The sequence below is a fragment of the Myodes glareolus genome, chromosome 21, assembly GCF_982192425.1.
Source record: "Myodes glareolus chromosome 21, mMyoGla1.1, whole genome shotgun sequence".
Taxonomy (NCBI): Eukaryota; Metazoa; Chordata; class Mammalia; order Rodentia; family Cricetidae; genus Myodes; species Myodes glareolus.
In genome coordinates, this window is record NC_142046.1 from 49,491,371 (window position 1) to 49,517,163 (window position 25,793).

General features: G+C 41.8%; 1 protein-coding gene across 4 annotated transcripts in view; it reads right to left on the reverse strand.

Annotated features, from left to right (window-relative positions):
• Stk39 (serine/threonine kinase 39) overlaps positions 1 to 25,793 on the reverse strand; it is a 267,625-nt gene that overhangs the window by 58,513 nt on the left and 183,319 nt on the right. The window lies entirely within an intron of this gene.

Consider the following 25,793-nt stretch of genomic DNA (forward strand, 5'->3'; position numbering starts at 1 on the left):
GGGGTTTCGATGTAGAAAGCAGAAACAGATTTCCAAAGCATGCTCCCGAACATGCTCCTGTCATACATGACAAAGCAGGTCTATTAAATGCACAGATCCTCAACTCTGTGTGCTATCTTCTGGTCTATGTGAACAAAACACGATAGTGCTGGTGTGTTCTCTGAACCCTTTAGTTTATGGCTATATCACTTTTCTTTCTAGATTATCAAATCCTACCACACTAAGTACAAGGAGGCCAGGAAGCTGGAAAGGACCTGATAGCCACTTAGGAAGCCCTTCTCCCTGCCTAGAAAAGCTAATCCACATCTACTACTGTGGAGGCCCAAAATATGTGAGCCTATCCCACCTTGTCTGAAGGTCAGAGAGTTTGAGCTTGCTCAAACAGTTGTTGACAACAACTGTGGCTACACATCCTGACCTAGGGTGTGGTTACTTGGTGTTTTTGACATTAAGATAGCACACACAGGTAGATCCTCTCCACCCTGATCAATTGTCAGAAAATTCAAGCATACTTCTGCTCCTTCTTTTGAAATAGGAGGTTTGACCTACGGAATGGTTGCCTTCAGGATACTTGGTCTAGGGTGGGTTCACTGCCTAAACAACAGAAGGATTTTCTCATGGATTAATGACTTTATGTCTCAAAGTATTAAAGCAAGTAACTGTTTTAGTTTTCTTTTGTATCATGGTATCATGTTAAGCAGTCTTTTGTTCCCCCAACCCCCAGGCACGCACACTGTATTGGGGTATAAAAGTGCATGGAAAACTAAACACGGGGGACCTCAGAACTCAGAAGAAAAATTCAGCATCAAATATTCACTGAGTTGCCTTCCCAATACGATCCTATGTCTCTATGATGCTTTCTTATCTCTGTTCCTCCTACCTACCCTGGAACATGTGAACCCACTGTGGCTAGAAGCCTGGCAAAAAGTCACCCAAAAATGTAGTTCGCAACATATGGCAGCCCAACATGGGGCGGCTCCCGACATAATACCAATCCATAAGGGACAAAGGGCAGGATACTCACGTCCAGATGTTGAGAGACCTGAACCTGGAAATCTGTATCTACCCTTGGGTTTCACCATCTGGAATTTTCCCCTAACCCTCTAAAGGCAGAAGTCTTACAACTGTGCTTCCAGAAGGACTTTGTGAGGTTTTGACTCTGAAAAGTGCCGATCCTCACCATAAAAAGCATATATATATAAAACAAACTGTAGATAACTGTTCAGAAACCATTTCAGAACTAGCTTATAATTTTAGAACTCAGACCAAATCAGAAAAAATCATTAACATTCCTAATTTAATTAAAATATTTTATAAATAAGTTCTTTCTAATCGAAGGCTTATTTCTATAATTGAGTGCTTGTCTCACATGTGTGTTGCCTTGGTTTTGATCTCCAGTATATAAATAAAAGTAATCCTCCTTTCCAAAAGAAAAATAGCTGCATGGACAGACTAAATTGTTTTATATTTTGGAGAGTCTCTACAGCATTAGTTTCACATGACTGAATATTTATAGCTGATCTGTTGTAATATATCACATCATGTAAGGAAAAAATTCTGGTAATCATGTATGTACAAAGGAATGATTGAAGAATTAATTTCTTAATATAATAAAATAGTTTTGCCCTCATGAACTATAGAGGGAGCCAGTGAGCTCCAGGAATAACTGAACTTCATACAACAAGTAACTTTGGCTTCTCTTCTGTAGCTCTGGGTTCTGCATCCTCTCAATCAATCACACACAGGACAAAAATATTCACACACTGTAAAGTGAGCCTATGATGAACATGTATTTTTCTGTTCATTTCTGTGCATTCTCAAAATAATGTAACAACCACTCACATAGAATTTGCAGCGTATGAAAAGTATCCCCTAGAAATATGGTGCTCTAAGAAGGATGGAGATCATGAAAAGGGATGTCAGGACCATGATGAGTGTGTTCACCCACTGAACTAATGAGAGCTCACCAAGGCCAGCGGGACTGGGACTGAACGAGCATGAGATCAAACCGGGTTCTCTGAATGTCGCTGACATGGGGGCTGACTGAGAAGCCATTGACAATGGCACTGGGTCTTGTTTCGTCTGCATGTACTGGCTTTTTGGGATCCTGGTCTGCTTGGATGCTCACTTTCCTAGACCTGGAGGGAGGGCTGAGGACCTTGAACTTCCCACAGGGCAGGAAACCCTGATTGCTCTTAGGACTGGAGAGGGAGGAGGAGAGGGAGTGGGAGGAATGAGAGGGTATTGGGAGGAGGGGAGAAAGTGGAAATTTTTATAAATAAATAAATAAGTAAAAAAAAATAAATATGGTGCTCTAAAGAGAAAAGGAGGAAGCAGAACAGGAGGATTAAATGGGGGAGGCTGAGAGGTCAGAGGAAAGGAGAGAATATGAGAGGGGCAACAAACACTAAAGGCCTTTTGAAAAGCCATATGGAAATCTATTGCTGTAGAAGCCTCTTTAAATATATACAAATATACAAGGAATGTAAATGGACTCACCACAGAAACGGGAGGCAATGCCCCAACTAGACATCATATGCCTACAAGTAAAACTTTCAGTGCTACAAATGGATCTTGCTTAGTCATTCTTTGGCTAAGGGTCCACATGGATCCCCAAACAACATAAGCTATTGTCATGGCTATTAGTTATTGATTACAATCGGATGGTAAGGACTTATTGACGAAGACACAAATTACTTGTGTCATTGAACATGGAGAAATCAAGTGGGTTCCCAACTAGAAGGTTCACCCAACTGACTAGCATTCAGAGTGCTGGAAGGCACTTTGCCTGCTATCAAAGGAGAAAGGTGTCAGTATAACCCTGCTACAAATCTTTTTCTACAGTAGCAACTTGCCTAGAAAATATTCTGGCTCAACAGTGGCACAAGTGTTAGGGTAGTAACCAACCACCTCCTGTTTGGCTTTAAGGCGCACTCTATGAGATGGTACCATACTTGACACTACTAACGGGGCCACGAAAGTAAGACTGGGCAGGTAACAGGCTCAATGGGAAACCCTACTATTACTATTCTGCTAAGGAAACATAGCAACAAAATGACCCATAATGACATGCTGATCTACTCATGATCAGTGTATCCGTTCAACCCGCATCAGAGAAGCTTCATCTTGGACTAGATGGTAATTAACACAGAGTCCCACAACTGGACAAAGTACAGAGAGTAAAAAAAAAAAAAAACTTGAGAGCACTCAGCCTTAAAAGGGGTGTCATGATCAAACTCCTCCCCTCAGGGAGCAGGGATCCATGAAGAAGAGGAGGCAGGAAGAGTGTAAGAGTCAGAGGTGGTGGCTGACTCCAGGGAAACAGTGTCTTCCAGACACAATAGGACTGATGCACATGTGGACACACAGAGATTGTGACAGCAGGCACAGGACCTGCACAGGTTAAAGCCAGACACATTCCCAGGATGGAGGGGGAAGCAAGCACAGAGTCCCACCCTTCAAAGAAGTTATTTGAAATTAGTACCTGCTGGAAAAGGGGGGGGGGAATCAGCTTTCTTTAATGGAGTGATGCTGAGTTTATCATCCAGATTCTAGAGCAGGTGCCAGGCCCTGGGGTAGTTGGCCAACACAAAAGTGACTATGTTTTTCATTGAGATTTTTGTTTTGTTGTTTTTCTTACTTCTCTCTCCCTCCCTCCCTCCCTCCCTCCCTCCCTCCCTCCCTCCCTTCCTCTCTCTCCTCTCTCTCTCTCTCTCTCTCTCTCTCTCTCTCTCTCTCTCTCTCTCTCTCTCTCTCTCTCTCTCTGTGTATTGAGGGCCTTGAGTACCAGCTTCGGTATCCCCTCAGAGTGGGAGAGAGGAAGAAAGAGAGGAAGAGAGAGCGAGTGAGAGAGAATAAATGTAAGGTTGTGTGAGTATGGAAGTGAGCAGAATCTGGAAAAAGTAAGGATTACAAAAAGAAAAGTATTCCCTAAAGAGTGTAACAACTAGTTATGATATATATGTTACTAAACAGTATGTGTAATATATATAACATTATATGTATAAATGTATATATAATATGCATGTGTGTATAGATTATATATGAATAAGATGGTATACATACACACACACACACATATACATACATTTTATATTAGCCATTAAAAGAAATCCACAGGTCATTTATAGTATGTTGAAAGATGTCATAAGAAAATATTATATTATATAAGAAAATTGAGCATCTTCAGATTTTTGTGTTGTTGGTAGTTTATATTTTCCATTTGATTCCATTAGTCAGTCCCTGAAGTATGCAAAAGATTTCTGCTTCCTTCATTTTGCTTCCTAACGCCCACTACCCACTCCCCCATTTTACACAGCTCTATTCAGCGTCTCCCTTGTTTATAAGGTTAATAAGTGGCAGAGTGAGGACAAACAATTCTACACTGGGAATACTTGATATTCACAGAAATACTCAAGTTATATCATTTTTATGTGAAAGTTACATCCTTCAAGATTTTGCATATTACTAAACACCCCCAAAATTCATTAACAGTCTTGGCTGTGAGTGCTATACATAAGTGAAAGGTAAATTAAAATTAAAGATATCTAGTAGGAAAAAACATCACCAAGAAAGGGAGTTCTAATATTATATTTAATAATGAAATGACTCAAGGAGAAAAAATAAAGGCAGTTGGTTCAATATTAATTGGTGTCATTGCTCCTTTCTCATCTAATCGGTCTTGTTTAAATTAGTTTTTTTCTATTCAGGCCACGGTAAAAGAGCTGTATGCATGAGCTGCACCCACACTATCACCACGGACATCCTAATTTTTTAAATATTAATATCACAAAAGCAATAACCAACCCTCATAATCCCCACTAACATCGACTACGGAGTTTGCCTCTGCAAGTCACTCTTTATGACTCTGAACCTAAGTCTCACCTTTGAAAAGGTCACGGTGATTGATTGTAAGTAGTAGACTTGTCCCATCAAGATGATATATACTTGGAAAAACGCCTAATTGGATCTAACTACTGAAGGTCGTCCTTTTATAAAGAATTAATCTTTTCAGACTCATACTCACACCTTTAATTGAAAGTACATTCACTTTAATTGATATGGCACAGGATACTCTTGATTTCGGGGAAGTCGAAGAAGACAGGGATGGTTTAAGGCCAAAACCAGTCTGTGCATCTTTACAGGGGAAATAGTTTTAGGTCCTGGCTGCTGCTGCTGCTGACTCTCATTAAAAACCCCTTAATCCTAAAATAAAAACTATTAAATTTGGTAAAGCAAAACTCCCTACTGCTTACTGTAGGCACGCTCTGTCTCACAAATGCAAACGCCAAAGCATTCTGTGAGAAAATTCTTCTTACAAACAAGAAATGGTATGACTGCATAGCCTGTGTCTGTTCCCCTTTACCCAAAGATCTAGTCAGCTCCTAGAGTCAAGGAGCATTTTAAACTTTTTGTATATATTTTTCCTGAGATATTTTACACAAACACAAATGTAGATACAGACACACACACACACACACACACACACACACACACACACACATGTACGCAGACACACATTTGATCCAGTAGCAGCATATTATATCCACTATTCTGTGCTTTAGTTTTAAGTTAATAATGTATCTTAAAATTTCTAAACATTAGTTCACATCATTTTCTGCTGTGGGACAATGGTCTTGTAATGTTTTAATAAAACGCTGATTGGCCAGTAACCAGGCAGGAAGAATAGGTGGAGTGACCAGGCAGGAAGCAGAGGCAGAGCAAAGAGAACAGGAGAATTCTGGGAAGAGGAAAGGTTTAGTCTGTAGTTGTCACCCAGATGCAGAGGAAGCAAAATGAGACCACCTCACTGATAAAGGTACCAAGCTAACACAGACAAGAATTGTGGGCTAATTTAAGATATAAGAAAGAGTTAATAAGAAGCCTGAGCTAATAGGCTTATGATTAATATAGACCTCCGTGTATTTCTTTGGAACTGAACGGCTACAGGACTGGGCAGGAGAGAAAAACCTCTGTCAACAATTTTCTATAACTACATAGTTCCCATTCTATGTTCTCTCTTTTTTGAAGCCATTCAATCCTGTGAAGAGATTGATTCCAATCTTTCACCACTACAAACAAAGAGTCAATGAATAAACTTATTCTTATCTCACTCTGCAAACACATAGGCAAAATGGTAAGTTTCTAATAGTCAAGTACTCAGTCAGAGGACACACATGGGTAATTTGACAGGTCCTGAAAAGCCCTAAAAGCCCTCTTCATTTCAGTTGTACCAATTTCCACTCTCACTGGAAGACTGTAAGCATCGTTGCAAGAAGTGTCCAAGAACAATGCAGGGATGTATTACAGAAGCAGGAGACATGGGGACTGAGCCAGGAAACAAAAGCTGATTTCTAAGAGACAGGGGCAACCAGTACTCAGCACTTTCTGGTAATGGACTGTTGACAGAGGTTTCTTTCCCACTGGTCCTGCAGCCATTCTGTCCCAAAGAAACACACATAGATCTACATTACTTATAAACTGGTTGTTCTATTAGCTCAGGCTTCTTATTAACTCTTATAACTTATATTAGTCCATAATTCTCGTCTGTGTTAGCCACATGACTTGGTACCTTTTATCAGCGAGGCATCCTCATCTTGATTCCTCTGTGTCTGGGTGATGATTGTAGACTGAGTCTTTCTTCCTGCCTGGCTACTGGCCAATCAGTTATTAAAATACAAGGAACAAATCTTTACAGGGTACAAGATCATTGTCCCACAGCAATGGACAAGCAGGGTAATTGAGCTGTTCAAGCTTTTTGGAGACACAGAAAATCTGACATTATATTCAAAATCCAAGAGTTTCAACTGTTGATGCATGACTTTAAAGTGCTGATGCTAGGCATGGGGGCCAAATGAAGCCCATGAACACTCACTAGTGATGTTGATTATAAAATACAGGTTATGTTGATATCAACACACAAATGGTGGTCAGTAGAAGCACACAAAGTTTTCAGAAATAGTAAGACTTTGATGTTATTTTTAAGATTCTACCAAAAAAAAAAAAAAAGAGAGAGTCATAAATAATGCACTGACTCACAGGCTGTGAGCATTTGAAAAAAAAGTTAATCATGGGAAAGAAAAATAAGTTCAAAGAAATTTAACCAAAAAGAAAATGCAACTAGAAGTGGTTTCAAGCTTTCAGGGCTGTCATTCAATGACTGATGTGTTTTGTTTTGTTTTGTTTTGAGGGGGGGTTTATATGGTTTTGTTTTATTTCCTGCCTAAACTGGGTTCACGCTAGATTGGAATGTGTAAAACCTTTCTTCCTGTGCTTTCAATTCATCTGTAGGTGACACAGTGAACCATCAAGGACACAGCTGTGGTGGCAAGGAACACACCAGAAAACAGGTAACTTCCTGACGGGTGGAGAGCAGCAGGTCAAGGAGGTTACAGAGATTCCACAGGACACAGCATTCACCTGGCCTCTTCATATACCATGCCAAGACTATCTGACAGTCACCATTCCTGGAAGGCCCCAAAGTGAAGTCTCAGGGCCAACAGCATCCTTAGCCCCTATTAATGTCTCTCAGCCAGTACTAACATAGGTATGGGGGCTCATAAACCCCAAGAACCTGATGTTACTAAAAGATGTACAAGATCAAAAGCCATTCATTGTCAAAGAGCACTCGCAAGACTACTTGCCACTGGTATTTCACCTACCCCTAGAACAGTGACATTCAACAGTTCTGGGGTCAGCAGTGCCACCGCAAGACCTGGAAGGCAGTTTAAAGGTGACATGGCAGAACATGCTCTATTTCTTCCTTAGTTTTGCCTAGAATTCCAAGGGAAGGAAGTGCTGTGGTCCCCTGGGCTCTACAGACAAGTCTAGATTGGGTCCCTTCTCAGGGACCGGATCAGAACTCTTTCAGTGACCGAGTTTCATCTTTAGTTCAGCTTGCTTCTTGCCTGACACTGTACTAATATGAGGCTGTCCCCACGGCCTGAGGAGAGGATACAGACTGTAGCTCCTTTGGAACTGGCCTCTCCTCTCCTCTCCCCTGCAAGGCAGTCGGTGCAGGAGGGTAAGATAACCCGAGATATGAAGACAAAAGTCAGGATTCAGATCTGCAAACTATTTCGCTGGCCTTCTACGATCTGTTTTCTCAGATCATAGATCACAGATCATAGCTGTGAGAAGGGAGAGATACCGTCTAGTTGCTATCTGAACAGGTCCCTCAACAAACTTGCATATGGAAATAGAGTACACACTAAACAGCAGAGTTAGGGGACAGGGAGGAAAAGGAGTTGTTTTGGTCATTCTTAAAACAAAATCCAAAATACTTACACCTTTCTGTGTGACAGGAGGGCAATTTGAATAAGAAATGTCCTCCACAGGCTCACATCCTTGGAACACTTGGTCCCTGGGGGTGGCACCCTTCAGGAAGGTTGTGGACGCTTTAGGAGGTGGAGCATGGTTGGTGGAAGACTATTACTGGGGGTGGGCTCTGATGGTTTATAGGCTTCCCTACTTACTGCTGGCTCTCTCTGCTTTGTGTTTGTGGTTGAAAATGTGATCTCAACTTTCTGCTTCATCACTTGCTGTCCTCACCTCCCCGCCCCCCATTATGGGGCCTTTCTCTAGAATCAAAAGCCAAGAGAAACCTTTTCCTCCTTAAGTTGTCTTTGGTTGTAGCAATGTTTCATTTGTATTTTAATAAAATACAGAGTTAGGGGACAGGGAGAAAGGGGATACCTGAAAAGGAGATGGAGATGGTCAGGGGAGGATAACACCCCTTCTCCCTCCTGAATGTCCTTGCTTCACTCAGGTTTTGCACAAGGGCAATTACATGATTAGTTCTTTCAGGTGAGTGCCTGGTTTTCTTAGCAGTGCCTGGGGGTGTACAGATATATGCCGACTGAATGAAGACCACAAGTCCAGGTTTCATAACAAAGCCCCTACCTTGGCATCTGAGACAACACCTTCTGTCCTTACCATTCCCAAGCTGCTCTCTCTGTCCCGAATACTTCTATCTTCCTGTCCCCTCACTCAATGGTTCCAATTCCATTATCTATTACTCCCTCTTCTTAATTTTACCCCTAGACGATTAATTTCAGATCTACAACTCAATCTTAATCACCTCCCCTCAGCTGTAAATCCGTTATCCAGTTGCTTACATGGTATCTTTCCACAGAAGAGCCAAGAGACATTAACGCCTCAGTTGAACAAAAATGCAGAACATCACTCCTCCTCTCATCACTGCTCTTCTCTGCCTCTGCTCTTAGAGCAACAGCAACAACACGCAGGTGCAACCTCCTCAACATTCCCCAAGTCATCCATTCCTCCACCATGTCACTACAGCACACTGTCATCAGCCACACATTGGATTATCTGATTCAATGGTCAAAGGGCACTTTGTACTCATCTAGTGCTGTGGGACAATGGTCTTGTACCCTGTCACTTATATTATTTTAATAAAATGCTGACTGGCCAGTAGTCAGGCAGGAGGTAGAGGCGGAGCAACGAGAACAGGAGAATTCTGGGAAGAGGAAAGACTCAGTTTGTAGTCATGACCCAGATGCAGAGGAAGCCAGAAGAGAATGCCTCACTGATAAAAGGTACCAAGCCATATGGCTAACACAGACAAGAATTATGGGCTAATTTAAGTAGTAAGAAAGAGCTAACAAAAAGCCTGCACTAATAGGCCAGCCAGTTTATAATTAATGTAGACCTCTGTGTGTTTCTTTGGGACTGAATGGCTATGGGACCTGGTGAGACAGAAACAACTGTCAACAATCGAGAACACCAATCAGTTTCTACCCCGAGAGCTGAAGGTGTACAGAAAAAGTGAAAAGGTTGCTTATGGGTGACAGACAGATGTAGCCCATGACAGAAACAGTTACACCGAATGAGAAATGAAAAATGATTGAAGTCTAAAGATAAGCTGAAGGAACCTACAACATGCGCCTGGAACAAGAGCCTGGAGGAGAGCCACCCCACACTGCCACCCATATAACTCTGAAGCGATGTCCCTTCTTCTCCAGTGGAGTACTGGGTCAGTTCATGGGAGCCTTCAGAACCTGGAGATGCCCACACAGAGGTTGAGAGATCAATTAGGAAGGAAGTGATGATGCTTCAAGATTAAAGAGGCTTTGTGGAAAACGCCTTGTGAACTCCTGGCACAGATGTTGGTAATCACGATGTGGCATCAATTTAGATGTGCACAGTGCAAAGTCACGGGGTGGAGGGGAGACATGGCTCCAGTCCTTGGAGAGTACACAGTCATCTCAGAAGATGACAGCTAGCATCTGAAACACTGAAGGCAATCAGTGAGATGGAGATGGAGATGGAGATGGAGATGGCTTCACAAGTAAAGGCAACTGTCACCAAGCCTGATGACCCGAGTCCAATGCCTGGAACCCACGTGGTGAAAAGAGAGAACCAACTCCTGTAAACTGCCCTCTGCCCTCTATGTGTGCACAGCAGGTGTGCCACAAACACACAAAAGAAACACAGGTATATATGTCGACCAGTGCTAGAAAACAGTTGGAGGGAAGGAGTAGGGGGAATTCTGAGGAGAGCACATTCCCCACTCCAGACTCTCACTGCAATCCATCCTTAAACACCTGCCAAATTCATCTTCCTCTCAGGGAAAGGTCCAATCACAGAATCATATAATTTTACAACCAAAAGGGGCCCTAGGGGTCATCCAATCCATTCCCCTCTTTGCTCGGGTGAAGCAACTGAAGCCAAGGAGATTAAGTGGCTTGCCTAAGATTACACAGCTGGTTAAGTCACTCAATACTCCATAAATTCTTATTGATCACCTACTAGGTGCCAGGCCCATGCTGGGAGCTATTAATGCAGCAGTGGAGCTCAAACCTGGGAGCTGAGGCTTCTAGGCCACCGCTCTTGGATTTACATGGTTGGTTCTCAAAGCACAGACAGGCAAAGTTAGCAGAGAGTTGCAATCTCTATCAGAGACCATTCCTCCAGCTGCATCCCTCACCCAGTTAAGAATTATTCTAGGCAGTGAGACACTGTAACAGAAATAAGGTCGAGAACCCTGCTGTGCCTTCAGCATTGTTCTCAAAGATCTGCTTGAGTTCAAATCCTCCTGTACATACAGACCCATGTACCAGGTAGCATTTGCTCTGGGACTGTGAGAGGTCACCCAGTCTACTGGCCCCGCCCACCTCGCCCTTGAGTACCAGTCTCCTACTGGCCCTGCCCACCTCACCCTTGAGTCACCCAGTCTCCTACTGGCCCTGTCCACCTCACCCTTACATTAACTTGTCACAAAACAGTCTTCAAAAGAAAAAAAAAAACTAGTAGGGCTTCTAAAAGGTTAAAGTTCATTTCAGAATTATATCTCTATGGCTTTTTAGTTTTAACTCTTTACTCTCAGGGGCTCACTACCCAGTTCCCAGATCAATACACAGAGACTTATCCTTTCTTATGAATGTATGGTCAGTTTTCCTTAATTATCCCATCCATCTTTTGCCTCTGGGCTTTTCTCTACTCTGTATACCCTTCTTTCCTTCTTACTCTGTAGCTAGCTGGGATGGCTGATCCCTGGAGTCCTCCTCTTCTTCTCCTTTTCTTGCTCCTCTCTCTTCTTTTCCTTTATTTATTCTCTCTGTATACCAGCCCCACTTATCCTATCCTCCTGCCCAGCTATTGGCCATTTAGCAATTTACTAGACCAATCAGGGGTTTTAGACAGGCAAAATAACAGCTTTACAGTACAAGTAAAAGTATGTAACATATTTCTGCATCATGAAAAAATATTCCACCGCATAAATGAATATAACACAACTTAAGCTATATTTCACAACATACCGCCTTTTACCCAGAAATATTACCCAGGCAGTATTCAAATATTTTGTGTACATTGATCCATAAAGCATCTCATAAGCCAGCACCAAACACATCAGATAGCCACATTGGTGTCTTTTAATAACACAAAACACAAGCACTATCTGACTCACACATGCACACAGCCACACACATGCACATACATACACTACATATACCAAACATAAACACCACACTCATACATAAACCACCTACACAACTCAACTCTGCTTTCTCTACTCTGTAATACTTTCTGAAATTATGAAAAATCCAATATATAGAAAGACATGAATAGAAATAAAACAAGCACTCGCTTCCCTACCATACAGAATTTCCGAGTGGTAACACTGCCCTGTTACTTCACAGTAGAACACATAAAATTTTAATAATGTTTCATCTACCCAGCACAAAATCAACTGAGTTACGTCTCAGCTATGATAAATCACAAAAGAAGAGATTATTGTGTAAACACTTCTTCCTGATGAGAGTATGAAATTCTGGTTTCACTGTGGTAAGTGGTCCTTTCTGCACATGAACATGTGCACTGAACTTCTCTCTAGCCTGGCTCAGAAAAAAAAAAAAAAAGAAGAGCAGTCTAGTAAAAAGTGACTGCTGTCCAGCTGCCAGGACAACGCTGTGGTCCGGGGAAAGAATAACCTTGGGGGACTCTAGGAAGAGATACTTAGTGTGCTTAGTAGGTAGGAAGCCCTGGACAGGCCTTTCTGGAAGTCAGCTGGGGCAGTAGAGAAAAACTCTTGACATCAGTTGTGCCTAAAAGCAAAGGACACATTGGGGTTAACTCGGACGAAGCATTCATCACTGTTTGAGTTACAGAAGTCTGTTTTCAACGCATCAGGCTTCCAAGCCAGCATGCTAAGTCCTTCGCAATAAACAAGTAAACATGCCTCTAAGGCAGAATTCATGAATGTCCACTTGGAACTGAGACACATTATCACAGGTAGGGGAATTATTCAGACGACTGAGCTGGGCTTGGAGGGAGCGGAGCTGGTACAGCAGTAGGGGATTCCAGGAGGGGCACATCTTTCTTTCTTTCTTTCTTTCTTTCTTTTTTTTTTTTAAAAAAAGTTTACTTATTTAAGGCACAAACCATCACAAATTCTAGTTACCATGAGTACCATTTCCTTTGTCTATGCTTTCGCTAATTCTTATAAATATCAATGTGACTCGTTTCAATAGTAAACAGAATGTGTAATGAACATTTAGCAATTAAATATATAGAAGCTGAAGGCAGGCGTCAGTGGTAGAGGGTTTGCCTACAATGGCACAGGCTCTCAGCTGAGCCACAGAACAAAAATAAATAAATGAACTGACTAATTATTAAACAGAAATTAGACGAAGAGAAGAAAGTGATCTACTTGAGATGCTGGTTGCCCCAGCTGAGTGTTCAAGCCCACCTTGTCTGGCTTGTTGCTAAGGCAGGCAAAGAGAAATCTGCAGATGCAATTCCAACTTTTCCAACAAAGAAACATGCAAGGTGGATTTCTTTCCCTTGGCATTAATTTCAAGGGAGAAAATTTTTATGGAATCTCTTTCATAAGGGACACCTTATGTCTTCAACCATATGGAGCAAAAGATGCTCATTTTTCCTTCCGCGTGCCGCGGGCACAATATTAAATCTTCCTTGAGTGATGGCATTTCTGCTAGAAGCTGAAATAATACCGCCAAGTTACATTGTTTCCTGATGATTTACCTTCGTCGAGTACAGAAAAAGGGGTGGCCTCTCCCAACCTCTCTTTCTGAGGCCCCAGAGACCGTTTACCAGGTGCTGCATGGAGCAATTTCAGAATGGCATTCTCTGACAGGTATGTGAGGTGGTCCTGACAGCCTGAGCACTGACAGAACACACGTTCACGTGGGTGAAACATCCGTGGAAACGCTGGCAGAATTCTGTTGTGAGCATCTAAGAAAATATGCGGGTATTTTTCCTGTCCATCTATTTCAATGTAGTGCTTTATAACAAACGCATTTCCAGTCCAGGGTGGATAACTCTTGAGCAATGACATTATAACTTTCCTAAACAGTCAGCTAACACTTAAGGAACATATATTGCAGAATACATAAACTTCCAGTGGGTCCTATGACTATCTGGTTGAAAACCTGGATAATGGCCTCAGCTGAATTCCCAAACCTCTTGCATCCACAACAAAGGAGAGATAGTTTTGCACTTAGAAATTTTAAGTAAAGCTACCATGTATGGCCGCAGCTGCTTAACATCCCCGCAGTACGGAGGCTAAGTCAGAGGGATCATGAGCTGAAGACCAGCCTGGACTACAAGAGATCTTCCTCAAACAGTAACAACAACAATAACAAAGGGAATGTACCCCCAGAGAACCGTAGTGAAGCTACAAGCGTAGATGAAGTGAATGAATCACAAACTCAAACTTAGCCAACCAAAGAAAAAAGAAATCTGCATTAACTTTCTTATTCCAATATATTCGCTATCATCTTATCTGCTTTAAAAAACCAAATGGAAGCTATATGAAAAGTTAGCATACATTAAAAAAAATGATCACTTTTTTAAGTTACACCAAAGTATCAACCTTAATGAAGGAAAAAATTTGAAGGCCTAATTAATAAGTAGTATCCATTTCTTGATTAGAAGACTCCCCTTGCTTTCCCACAGGTGGTATCATAAAACAATTGCTCCTAAGGATATTAAAACAAGTAAGTGTTTTTATGTTTGACCCGTCACAGGGAAATGGCCTGTAACAAGCACACATTCAGTCTGGTGTGGGTGACGCTTGGGCAAAGCCAGTGTAAAGCTTAAGTTGGGTTTTCCTGAAACTGTATCGGCAAAGTTCTTTCCCCAGCTGCATGGGACAAGCATGGTGCTTCTGGGAATAGACTAACTTCCTGTACGCAGAGCACGTGAACCCCCACCTGTGAGAAGACTTGGTTAAGGTTGCTTCTTGTTCCCTGTGGCCTAAAACTATGAAAACTGTGAAACTAAAATAAATCTTTTCTCACTTGTTTTTCTGTCAAGTTCTTTGGTCAGTGTGACACAAAAATAACCAACTTTTAAAGCAATAATATATAAATAATTATATTTATAACACACAGATATTAATATATAAATATTATAATATATAAGTATGTTATATTATAATAAATAATTTTTTAAAACATATCTGAGAAACTTGGGCAGCGTCTCTCATGTGTGTGACTGCAGAACGGGACACGGACTCTAAGAACTAGGGGTAATGTATTCTTACATGAGGATCCCTAATTAAGCTGTGTCCACGGGTTTCTCTCATAATGTAGCTGTGAGTGAGAGGTCCTTCCGTCCAGGCTGTTAATCTCTAGCCCTTTTCTTTATTAGCTTAGATTTCCTGGCCTTCTGACTCACAGAAAATCTAATTAAAGAATCCAGATAGGATGTGTAAGCATTCTCGTGGCGCAGAGCTCCATACGCTGGACACTCTGCAGATGGTGCACTATTTGCCTACTTACAGGAAGTTCATAGCTGTGCTTTCAAGAAGGTACCAAAGACCAGTGCCCTGGGACTTGGCGGGGAGACAGTTTCTACAGCACTGCCAAGAGGAGCCCTTCACAAGTAGTTAAGCGCAGCAGCAGAGCTCCTCTCTATCAGTTTCAGACGAAATGAAATCATCATCGATTCGCTGTCAACTTTAACTGAATACAAGAGGTATTTGATTAAAGACGGCGAATGGCGGCACATCCACTAGAAGGACGGGGGGACAGTAAGTTCGTCAGGTAAGAGCACATGCTCTAAAAGCAGGGTCGGTGGGGCACGTATGCCATGCATTAATGGTCCAAGTGTGAACCACAGGACCTGCAACATAGACAAGTTCTCAGTACATAATTTTGAAACTGATTGGTCCAATGGGTGTTAACATTACCCCTTTCCTGCTGCATGGCATTCTATGAAATTCAAATACACTTGACAACATTCCTAGATACCTATATATGCAACCAAATGGAAAAAAAAACAATTTGATACCAACAACAAAACCTCTCTGGGCCAGAGGCACATACACTGCTGCACAAGTCAGAGTTCTGACGGGAGCAGAACCAAAAGCCAACATCAGGGATGGTAGGACCAATCTAGGCAAAATTCAGGATATACCAGTTATGGACTGCTCAGCACCTGGGTATGCATAGTAACTTAGAAATGTCGTATTTGTGGTTCTGAAACCCGGCCGCTAAGCCATCTGTGCCAAGAGCTGGGACGGTCAATCATATACACAGACGTGTGAGTAGTACATAGGGAACACAGGAGTGCACCTCTCTGCAGCAACGTCTCTTCTGCCTTTCTCCTAACTTCTCTTCAAAGCCTTTGGCTTGGTTCTAGGGGGAATCAGAGGAGAACAATAAGAACGTTCTTGCCAGGGCTAATAACCCAGTCCTTATGGAAACCAGGTCAGTTTTGCAAGTTCAGTGTTTTCATTTCTACATCACCCTAGAAACGGCCAGTGCAGCAGTCCTTCATGGCACAACGATAATGGGAAGGTCTTAGAGAAGGTAGGGACAGGCAAGCACACACGTTCACTCCGCCACAGCTAAAGAGCGTCAAATACGACTGACACTGCATTTAGTCACTGGGTTCTACATCTCAGGTCCTAGTCCTGTCAAATCTTGATTTTTTTCATCAATCGTGGCTAGTCTTCAATGCCAATGTCACTGGATTCAGAATGTCCTAGGAAACACACCTCTAGATAATCTATGATAGTATTTCCAGAGTGGTTTAACTGAGAAAGAAAGGCTCCCTCTGAATGTGAGTTGGGCACCAGCATCCTTATGATGGATACAATGAACTCCAATTACCACATGCTCTAACCACCATGCCCTTCCTACCATAAGAACTGCATGCCCTCAAACTGGGAGCCCAAACAACCCATTCCTTCCTGTGGTGGTTTGAATGTTTGGCTCAAAACTGGTGGAACTGTTTAGGAAGGATCTGGAGGTGTGGCTTTGTTGGAGGAGGTATATCACTGGGTGTAGGCTTTGGGTTTTCAAAAGCCCACACCATTCCCAGTTACACCCGCACCCCACCTCCTGCTTATAAACTAGATGTGCGCGCTCTCTCAGCTACTGTTCCAGTGCCATGACAGCCAAGCTCCCTGCCATGATGGTCATGGACTCATCCTCTCAAGCTGTAAGCAAGCCCATAACTAAATGCTTTTTGTGGTAAGTTTTTTCTTGGTCATAGGTCTTGTCACAGCATCTAGAAAGTAACTAAGACAATTTCCCAAGTAGTTTTCGTTGGACATTTTGTCACAGTAATGAGAAAGGTAACTAATCTAGCATCCCTCACTCAACCCGAGCAAGTGTAGATGTCAAACCTCCAGTGAGTGCTCCACAGCTTCTCACCATAAATGCAACAACATTTCAAGGATGGGCAGGCCGGCCTGTATCTTCTAAGGATCACCAAAGTTTTTAATAAATGGGGCTTGATTATTTGTAGATGGGAAAAGCACTGGTCTCCAGCACAGTCTCTGAAAGCAGCCGAGACTGGTCACTGGGGATAACTTGAGAATTCTGGCCAGGATGAGGGTGCAAAAATAAACCCATGACAATCAGGTAGGCATCCCGATAATCTATCTCACACTTCATTCTATTGTAACTAATGGAAAGACTTGGCTTCACTGGCTCAAATCAAAGACTCTAGTCCCACGATCAAAGTTAAAAGTGGATACTTCTGAAACATGTCTCAGGTACAGGACTCCTGTCTGTCAGATCAGGAGAATCCCCAGAAGCGGTAAGAACAGAACCCAGGTCCATGGTGTAACCAGTCCTACTGACTTTCTTAATGTGCACCATAAGAGGTGTGCACATGTGGCTGTCACCCTGCGTCCACCCTCCTGAGTCTCTCTGGACCCAGAACTGCCTGACGGAAGAGAGCTCTGAACTCAGGCTGCTCCTTAATTGTGGCTCTCATCATCACTGCTATTATGGGCCTGTCACTCAAAATCACTTTTGGCTATCACTGACAGCATGGGGACTGTGAAGATGACATTTACATGTCTTGTGCTCTCAACACTAGGAATCTCTTTGGCTCACCAAATGAGCAGCGGGCACCATGATAATTATGTCACTTTTTAGTGCACTAATAGGATCTCCTGCCGAGCCAAGTGGGAAGAAAAAAAATACAATTCTCATTTTTATACGCACTTTAGCATACTGACCTCCTTCATCCTGTTGATGTGCCCATTAATAAAACATTCTTAAGTGACCTGAAAGGCTTTTTATGAACTAGAGTGAAGGCCTGGCTGCCAAGCAGCTGTGTGTTGGAAAGAACTAGAGCTGGTATCAAAGCTGCCTGTGATTAAGTCTGGCCCTGAAACCTCCTATGTCCAGCATGGTTGCTCATGTTTTTGACTGGCTGTAAATGAAGAAGAGATTTCTGCAGTGGATGAGTCTCAGAAGATGAAAATAAGGATGCTGTGATGATGGTCTTGATTTGCTTGGCACACAAAAGATGGCTCATGGGCTGCAGTTCTGAGTCAGTGGCAGAACACCTGCCAAGCATGCAAGAGGTCTTGAGTTCATCCAGAAAACCACCAAAAATACTATGTATATATATATATATATGTGTGTGTGTGTGTGTGTATGTGTGTGTGTGTGTGTATATATATACATATATATAGTAAAAATAAAGAAACTTTGTAATTTAGTTTTATTAATATCTGAAATAATGTTTTTCTTTTCTATAAGTTCCTTTCAATTTCAGAACAATGATATTCAGAAAATAATATAACTACTATTTAAATCTAAAATATGCTAATGGGTGGTTTTCGAAAGCAAAATGTATCTCAGTTGTTACTTGGTTTCTTCTTACAGCAATACCACCAGTAAAAACACATATCCAACCTAATTCTTCAAACTTCAACAAAATATAAAGGAAACAAATTAATTAAGTAGACATGGTCAAACCTAACTAGGAAGTGAAGATAGAGGTCCTAACGATAAGTGGATTTAAAATGGGGGAAAATAAACTCATTTGTTCAGCTTAAACACATACAGGGCATATGGAAATGTTCTAGGCTTAAATGAGACCACGCAAAGGATGAAGAAATGCACAGAGCACTCAATAAGTTCTGGCCAATCACAGAACTCAGAGCTTGGAAGGAAGCTGACGTGCATCAGGCAGTTTGGCATTCTGTAATTTAGAAAGTGCTCACCTCAGACATTAGACCCTAACATGATCTCTACTCCATCAAATGTTCACCATGCCACCCCTGTGTCAATCTGTCTCCTCCTTAAATATAAACCTTCCTTAAAGAGAATTGCTAACACTTGAACCAAGCAGCAGTTCTGAGCCTTCGCAGTACCTGGCATCAACTGGCAAATGAATGCTTAGCGTAAGGAAAAGTCGAGTCTATTAAATTCCTAAACTGAGGGAAAGATAGCTGAGGGATTTCAAAGATACTTTGCAGATCGCCTCCATTAAGACAGACAAGGACAGGTGGGCCTAGAACCAGCCTTTCCTGTTGGTACAGCTCCAACCGGCAAAGCAGCTGCTGCCTGGGGTGGAAGATGATGTAACTAGAAAGGAAGATTGACACACATCCCCCAATTCACTTACTCATGCACTCTTTAATCATTAGTCACACTACAGGACTCTGCTAGAGTCAGAAACATGGAGGCTTCCACCTTTGGAAACAAAGGGGGCACATTACTGACTACTTCCAAGGCTCAGACAAGCCTGGTGGAGTCGAACCAATGCATCTTCCAGAAATGGGCGTATCCTTCTGTGGCTGGAACAAGAATGGTCAGTCATATAACCAGGCAGGTTTAGGAGCAAAGATGCTGAGAGCAGAGGTGGATGTTCTGCAGAGTCACCTGGGTATCTCTTGGTGGCTGACATTCACCTACTTGAGTGACTCTCAGACATCTCTTCTGTCTTCTAAAAGCTGGTAGGGAAACCTGGCAGCAAGACTCTCCACTGGCAGAGGGAGGGAGGGGGAGGGGCATCCTAGGCAGGGGTCTTCACAGAGAGGCTAGGAAAAGGGGTGCTACACTATAACATTTCATTCTAAAAGGATACATTCAGAGTATGCCAGAATAACTTAATTTGTTTCTCTACTTTATAATAAACATTTCATTTCAAGAGGAAACTTCAGACTTGCCTTGTTTAGATAAAGTCACATTTGGGACAGGGCATGAGTGCTTTTAGAGTAATAATAGAAACATCAATCTGCTCACAAGCATGGGTACAATTTTATGTATAATTTTTTAAAGTACACTTAACTTTTAAAAGAAAAGTCTATTTTTAAATATAGAGTGAATTATTTTAGGGGACTGGAAACTCATTAACTTCCCAAAGGTCTTTTCCGAGCCTCCTCAATCTGTCCACCTGAGGACTTTAAAATTTAGCTCAGCAAAAATGCAAACTATACAATTCTATCATTCCTGGCTAGTCTATCAAATCAAATTAGCAAAAATTACAAAAGGATAGCAAGAACGAAAATGCTGGTAAGGGTGCATCCTGTTAGAGCTTCCTTCACGGCCATCACAGGCATACGCCGATACCACTTCTGACAATATCGTTGGGCAACGTGATTCCAAAAAAATTAATAACGTTATATCCCATGACCCCATTCCACATCAATGAATTTGTTATGTGAAATAAATTAGAAAACTCACAGTTTTCTATATATAAACCAGCTTTTAGAGTACTGTTTACAGTGGTAAAATATCTGGAACCAAATTAAATCTCCAATGATGAGAAGATAGTCTAATAAACTGCAACGAAATAACCACAAGCTACGACAGTATGCAGCTATTAAAATTTTGTTTGTAGAAACAATTTCTGATGACATTCAAAGATGATGATGGCACAATAATCCTAAGTTATGTAAAAAGCAAAGTACGAAGCTGCGGACGCAGTGTAATTGGAATAAGTTTTTAAAAAGATACCTAGTGTAAAAGGAAAAGGGGAAAATACATTGAAATGTTGACAGCATTTATATCTGAGAAATGGCCCGATGGGTAGCTATTTTCTTTATAGTTTTGTAAATTTCCTCTAAAGAACATACACTGCTTTTACAAAGGGCTGGTTATCTTTGGAAAAAGATGCATCAAACTGTGTCACAAAGACTCATCGTCATTGGAGCAACGAAGACTTTTAAAAGACCCTGGTAACTGAGCTAAGGTTTCAAAACATAAATTCTTCTCCCCTTACTGAGAAAATGTTTCTATTTTTGAAAATCTGGATTATCAAGGACTTAATTCATCAGACTAAAACCGTCTGCGTATGTCCATCTTCTCTGCCAACTGCGAAGGGCTCTTTCCTCCTGGCAGCTGGTCCAGCACCACTTTGCTGCTGAGTACACACTTTAAATGTACGCACAGAATTGAACAGTGCAATGGCAGCTCTCTTTTTAGTTCACATGTCTGTGGGCTAAGAGAGCGACACAGATCCTATGCTTACCATTTTGTGGGCTTCATCCATAACGGAAGTCGAGTGGCTGATGTAAGCCTTAGCACGCATCCCCAATCAAATGGGACTTTCAAAGGAGTGTCTTCCAACAGAAGTTGTACCCATCTACCTTTTTTATATGTGCAAGTGTGTGTATATGCTTGCGTGTGTTCCTGATTGTGGGTGTGAGTGCACAGTGCACAAGTGTATGGATATGGAGACTAAGGGTTGACATAGGTATTTTCTTCTATTCCTCTCCATTTGCTTTTTAAACAATGTCTCTCAGTGAACCTACAGCTAGATCAGTGGCTCCCAAACTTCCTAATGTTGCAAACCTTTAATACAGTTCCTCATGTTCTGGAGACCCACAACCATAAAATTATTTTCATTGCTACTTTATAACTGTAATTTTGCTACTGTTACCAACTGTAATGTAAATATCTGTGCTTTTCCATGGTCTTAGGCAGCCACTGTGAAAGGGCCATCTGACCCCCAAAGGCTGAGAATTGCTGAACTAGATTATCTGACTAAACTGGCAGGCCAGTGATCTGCAGGCATCTTCCTATATTCACCGCCCAGTGCTGGGATTATGGGTGCAGGTTGTCAACCTTGGCTTCTACGGGGTTCTGGGTTCTCCTGCTTGAACAGCAAACACTTCACTAAATGGGCCATCTCTCCAACTCCTAATCTATCTCCAATAGGAAGTGTTTGAAGAGTTCTTGTACCAGGAACTACAGTAGGTTCTTAGGATACCCATGATTAATAATGCAGCACTTGTCCATGACTGTATGGAGATAAAGTCTCATCGAGGGCCTTGAATGTAAAGATGCTAGTCGGCATGTCCAGCATCACCTGACTCCCGAGTGTGCTCTGTATCATACTCAGTATTCAGACGTTGGATCTAGGCACACTGTGATAGACACTTGTTACAATTACAACAGAAGCAAGCCGTCCTTCTTCCTTGCAAATTGGTGGAGATATACTTAGAACGTAGGACAATAAAACATTCCAAAGAATACACTTCCACCAACAGGTAGCAAGTTACTGTTGTGTTCTGTATGAAAAGGCATTTCTCAGCGAAAATCTCTTCTATATTGTATGGTCTACAGGTAGGATCTAAACGGAGAACTAGGAAAAAGGATTTCAGGCTTCTCTTTTTGAAAAATTGCACGATCTATCTCTACATTCTTTGCAACATGTGCAAAGAGGGATCCCCATTTTCCGGGTGAAGTCAAAGTCAGATTCTTCAATTTTGCTAAGAAAGCTAATTGTTTCTTTTCCTAAGAAAGCTAATGTAAACATGAGAATTCTTTCCAAGCAACACAGATCTCATGGCACTGCTGGTGACTGCCAGTTCCTCTGTTCTTCTTGAAGACTAACTGCTACCCTTCCCCTGTCAGAGGCATTTCCTTCATTTTCAGTTCAGGGCTCTCTTCTCAGAGCTGATCACGGGAAATAAAATAGACAAGAACCTGGTTTAGGCCCTAAAGAACTAACCTGATGCTATAAATCGATGGAGACAAGCCTGTGGCTTCTAAAGCAGTTCCATCCAAGAAAATGCTAGTTAAGAACATTTTTTTTTTTCGCTCCTTGAAAGAAATACCACAGGCCAAGTTCTGTACTGCTCTCCAGAATTCTTCACTGAAAGGAACACGAATTACATTCGTCTTGGATTTGGTTTCAAGAAAAAGCTTGTCTCTGCACAGTGTTTTAAATCCTACAAGTATCTTTTCCCAGGAAAGGAAAACCACAGAGATAATTCTAATTTCCAGGCTGCTAATGAGGCAACACGGTTTCCTTGCACAGTAATTCTAACTGCACAACTTTTTCCTGAACCAATTTTCTTTCCCTTCTCAAGAAGTGTTTATGTTTGTGTGTTAGCTTCATCTTATGTATCTCCTACTTTATGGTTTTTGTATGAGCTACTTCGTATCGTCCTTTGAAGAAGGCATGGTAGAAATAAACCATTCAGTTCTCATACATACATCAATGCTGGCCCAACTTGAGTTCCTCTGGATAGTTCTAGGATATGTCCTGTCAATCTCCTTTGTCTAGCCATTATTCACAAACCACTTTCCAAGAATACGGCAACCCCCACCCCCACTTAAAAGCACACCTTGCCCAGTTCAAAGCAACACAATTTGAAAAGCATTTTTTGTGCACTGTTTACACTTTCATTGGTAGTAACTGGTATATTCTCAAATATGTGTGGCATGAGAGGGCTCTGCCAGGGTCTTTTCCTCAATTTATTTCTAAGCCTACCAGCATCATTTAGAAAAGGCTTCAAAACTGGCCCAGGTGGGATGCTTTCAACCTCTGAAAACACAAAGATGAGAAGCAAAGACAACAGCCAAGGTGAGTGCCGTGCGGCTCCCAGAAGAACTCCAGATGGAAAGTCAAGGGGTCCACAAGGACATATCAACATTAGAAGTCGGTACAGAATCCAGGCTGAGACCCAGCAGTCTGGACGCAAAGACAAGAAAACAAGCACTAAGTGAAAATCCAACAGAATTGCTCCCGGGCAACTTCCTGCAACCAAGACTGCAGATGGAAGCTTGTGAGGCTTCTGTATGTAAGTGCATGGTTTTTATTGGAAGGGGGTTTATGCCTCTGGTCTTCCTGTCTCCTGGTCTGAACCAGTGTCTACCTCCTCTCCTAATATATTATCCACAAATATCTCATTACTTCAATGAGTGATTAACAGAAATTAAAAACAAGAGCAGAATCTCTTGTGAACATTCGTGAAGTTTCAATTCTGTTCCGTGGCCAAGGTCTGAATCTATCAGATGACCAAATGTCTATCAGATGGCACAGGGCAGGTTCAGGATGACAGGTCTGCAGGGGGTGAGCACCTATGCATGGAAGAGTTTGCTCTTCGGAAATCACCGTCCTATACAACCACACTCAGAGGAGCACTCTTCGGCTGTATACTCACAATGTACTCACAAGGAACAGGAACGCTGGAGCCCAGTTTCTGTTTCTAGCCAGGGCGGTACAGCTCAAGGTAGATAGAGCTTAGGCTGTGGTCTGGGTATCCCTATGTTAAACAAAAGCTACACGCAAAGTACTTGCCAAATGAACTATAAATGCTAGAAGGTGACTAGAGATTTATTCTAATTTTCCAAGTCCAGTCATCCGTCCATACTATGTTTTGGCATTCTGTCCTCACTAGATTCATCCCCATTCACTTTACACTTGCTAGAAATCCAGCTGAGACAAAATAAAGTCCAAAGCCTGCTGCTACTCAGAAACCAGCTGTATGCATTTAACTTGCTTTAAAAAAAAAAATACTTCCAGCTCAGCATTTGACATATGCTTAAGTAGTAAGAAAAAAATGTTTGTGGAACAAATGGAATTAATTAATCTGAGTTCTATTTATTAGTCACTGATAGCAAAATAAAAAAGCCAAAGCCACCCACCAATAACTAATGAAATAAGGCTAATCCAGAAACTGACGACTTCTAATTTTTTAATTGAAAATAAACAAAGCAATCCACAATAACAGAAGCAATTAGCTGTGTGTCTATGGGGGGAAAAAAGCCACAAATCCCCACCCGGAAATGTAGCTAAACAAATTTCCTTGTTTGTTTAAATCCTTTCGAAGCTGCTTTAAATCCTAAAACAGAATTGCAATGTCAGTGTGCATCCTCTCTGAAGATCCTCCTTGCAGAACTGACCTGGCACGGATGGGAACAATACTTTGGGATTAAGTCAAAAGCACAGCATAGACACTTCCCACCGCTGGCAGAGACCCAGGCCTCCACTCAGCCCCTTTTCCCGGCCCTGCCCTGGCTTCTGACCTCATCGGCTGTGTGAACAGTACATTCTCTCCCTGAAGATTTTCATCTTCCTACAGTTTCTGACCCTGGGCACTCAGAAGCATTATTATGAACACTTTATGGTAAGAGGATTTTAATTCCTATTTTTTTAATTTGTCCTCACAAGACTGCAGAATGTGCAGTAAAGCAATCCCCAGAGTGGGGATGTTTTTTATATAGAATAGTTCCCGTACTCACAATTATTTTTCAAAATATTATTATTTTGACATGAGCACTACTATGAGGCTTTAGCTAGCAGAAAGCAACCATTCAAGTCAGAGACAGGACAGTAGTTTATAAACGTGATTATCACCCCTTCTCAGGGCAGGCTGTTTGAAAGTCCTTGGTCATCAGTGCAGTCTGGTAGAATGTTTTTATATGGCTCCTGCCTTCTGGGTCATGCAAGGATGTATAAATAAAAACCGCTGACTTCTGAGGGACGGGGGAAAGTCCTTGCAATACTGTTCAGTACATCAAGGGTGTTGTCAGTTTAATGGCAGAGATAACGTCCCTTTAAGGCAATCTTTGACTTAATGGACCTTTCTGTAGTTTCAACAGTAATAATATAGTCGAAAACTGGATAGAAAAATTAGATGTGTGTCCTTCCCTTATCACTCAATATGCAACTGGAAGTCCAAGGCCTCTGTGGTAAGTCTGGAGTCCTTAAATATAGTGATTTACTGAACACCATGAGGCCATTAAGCGGGACTACTGAGCACCTGCTTGGTTGGTCCTTAAGTAATTTTGATAAAATACTGGACTATGACCAAAAGGCTT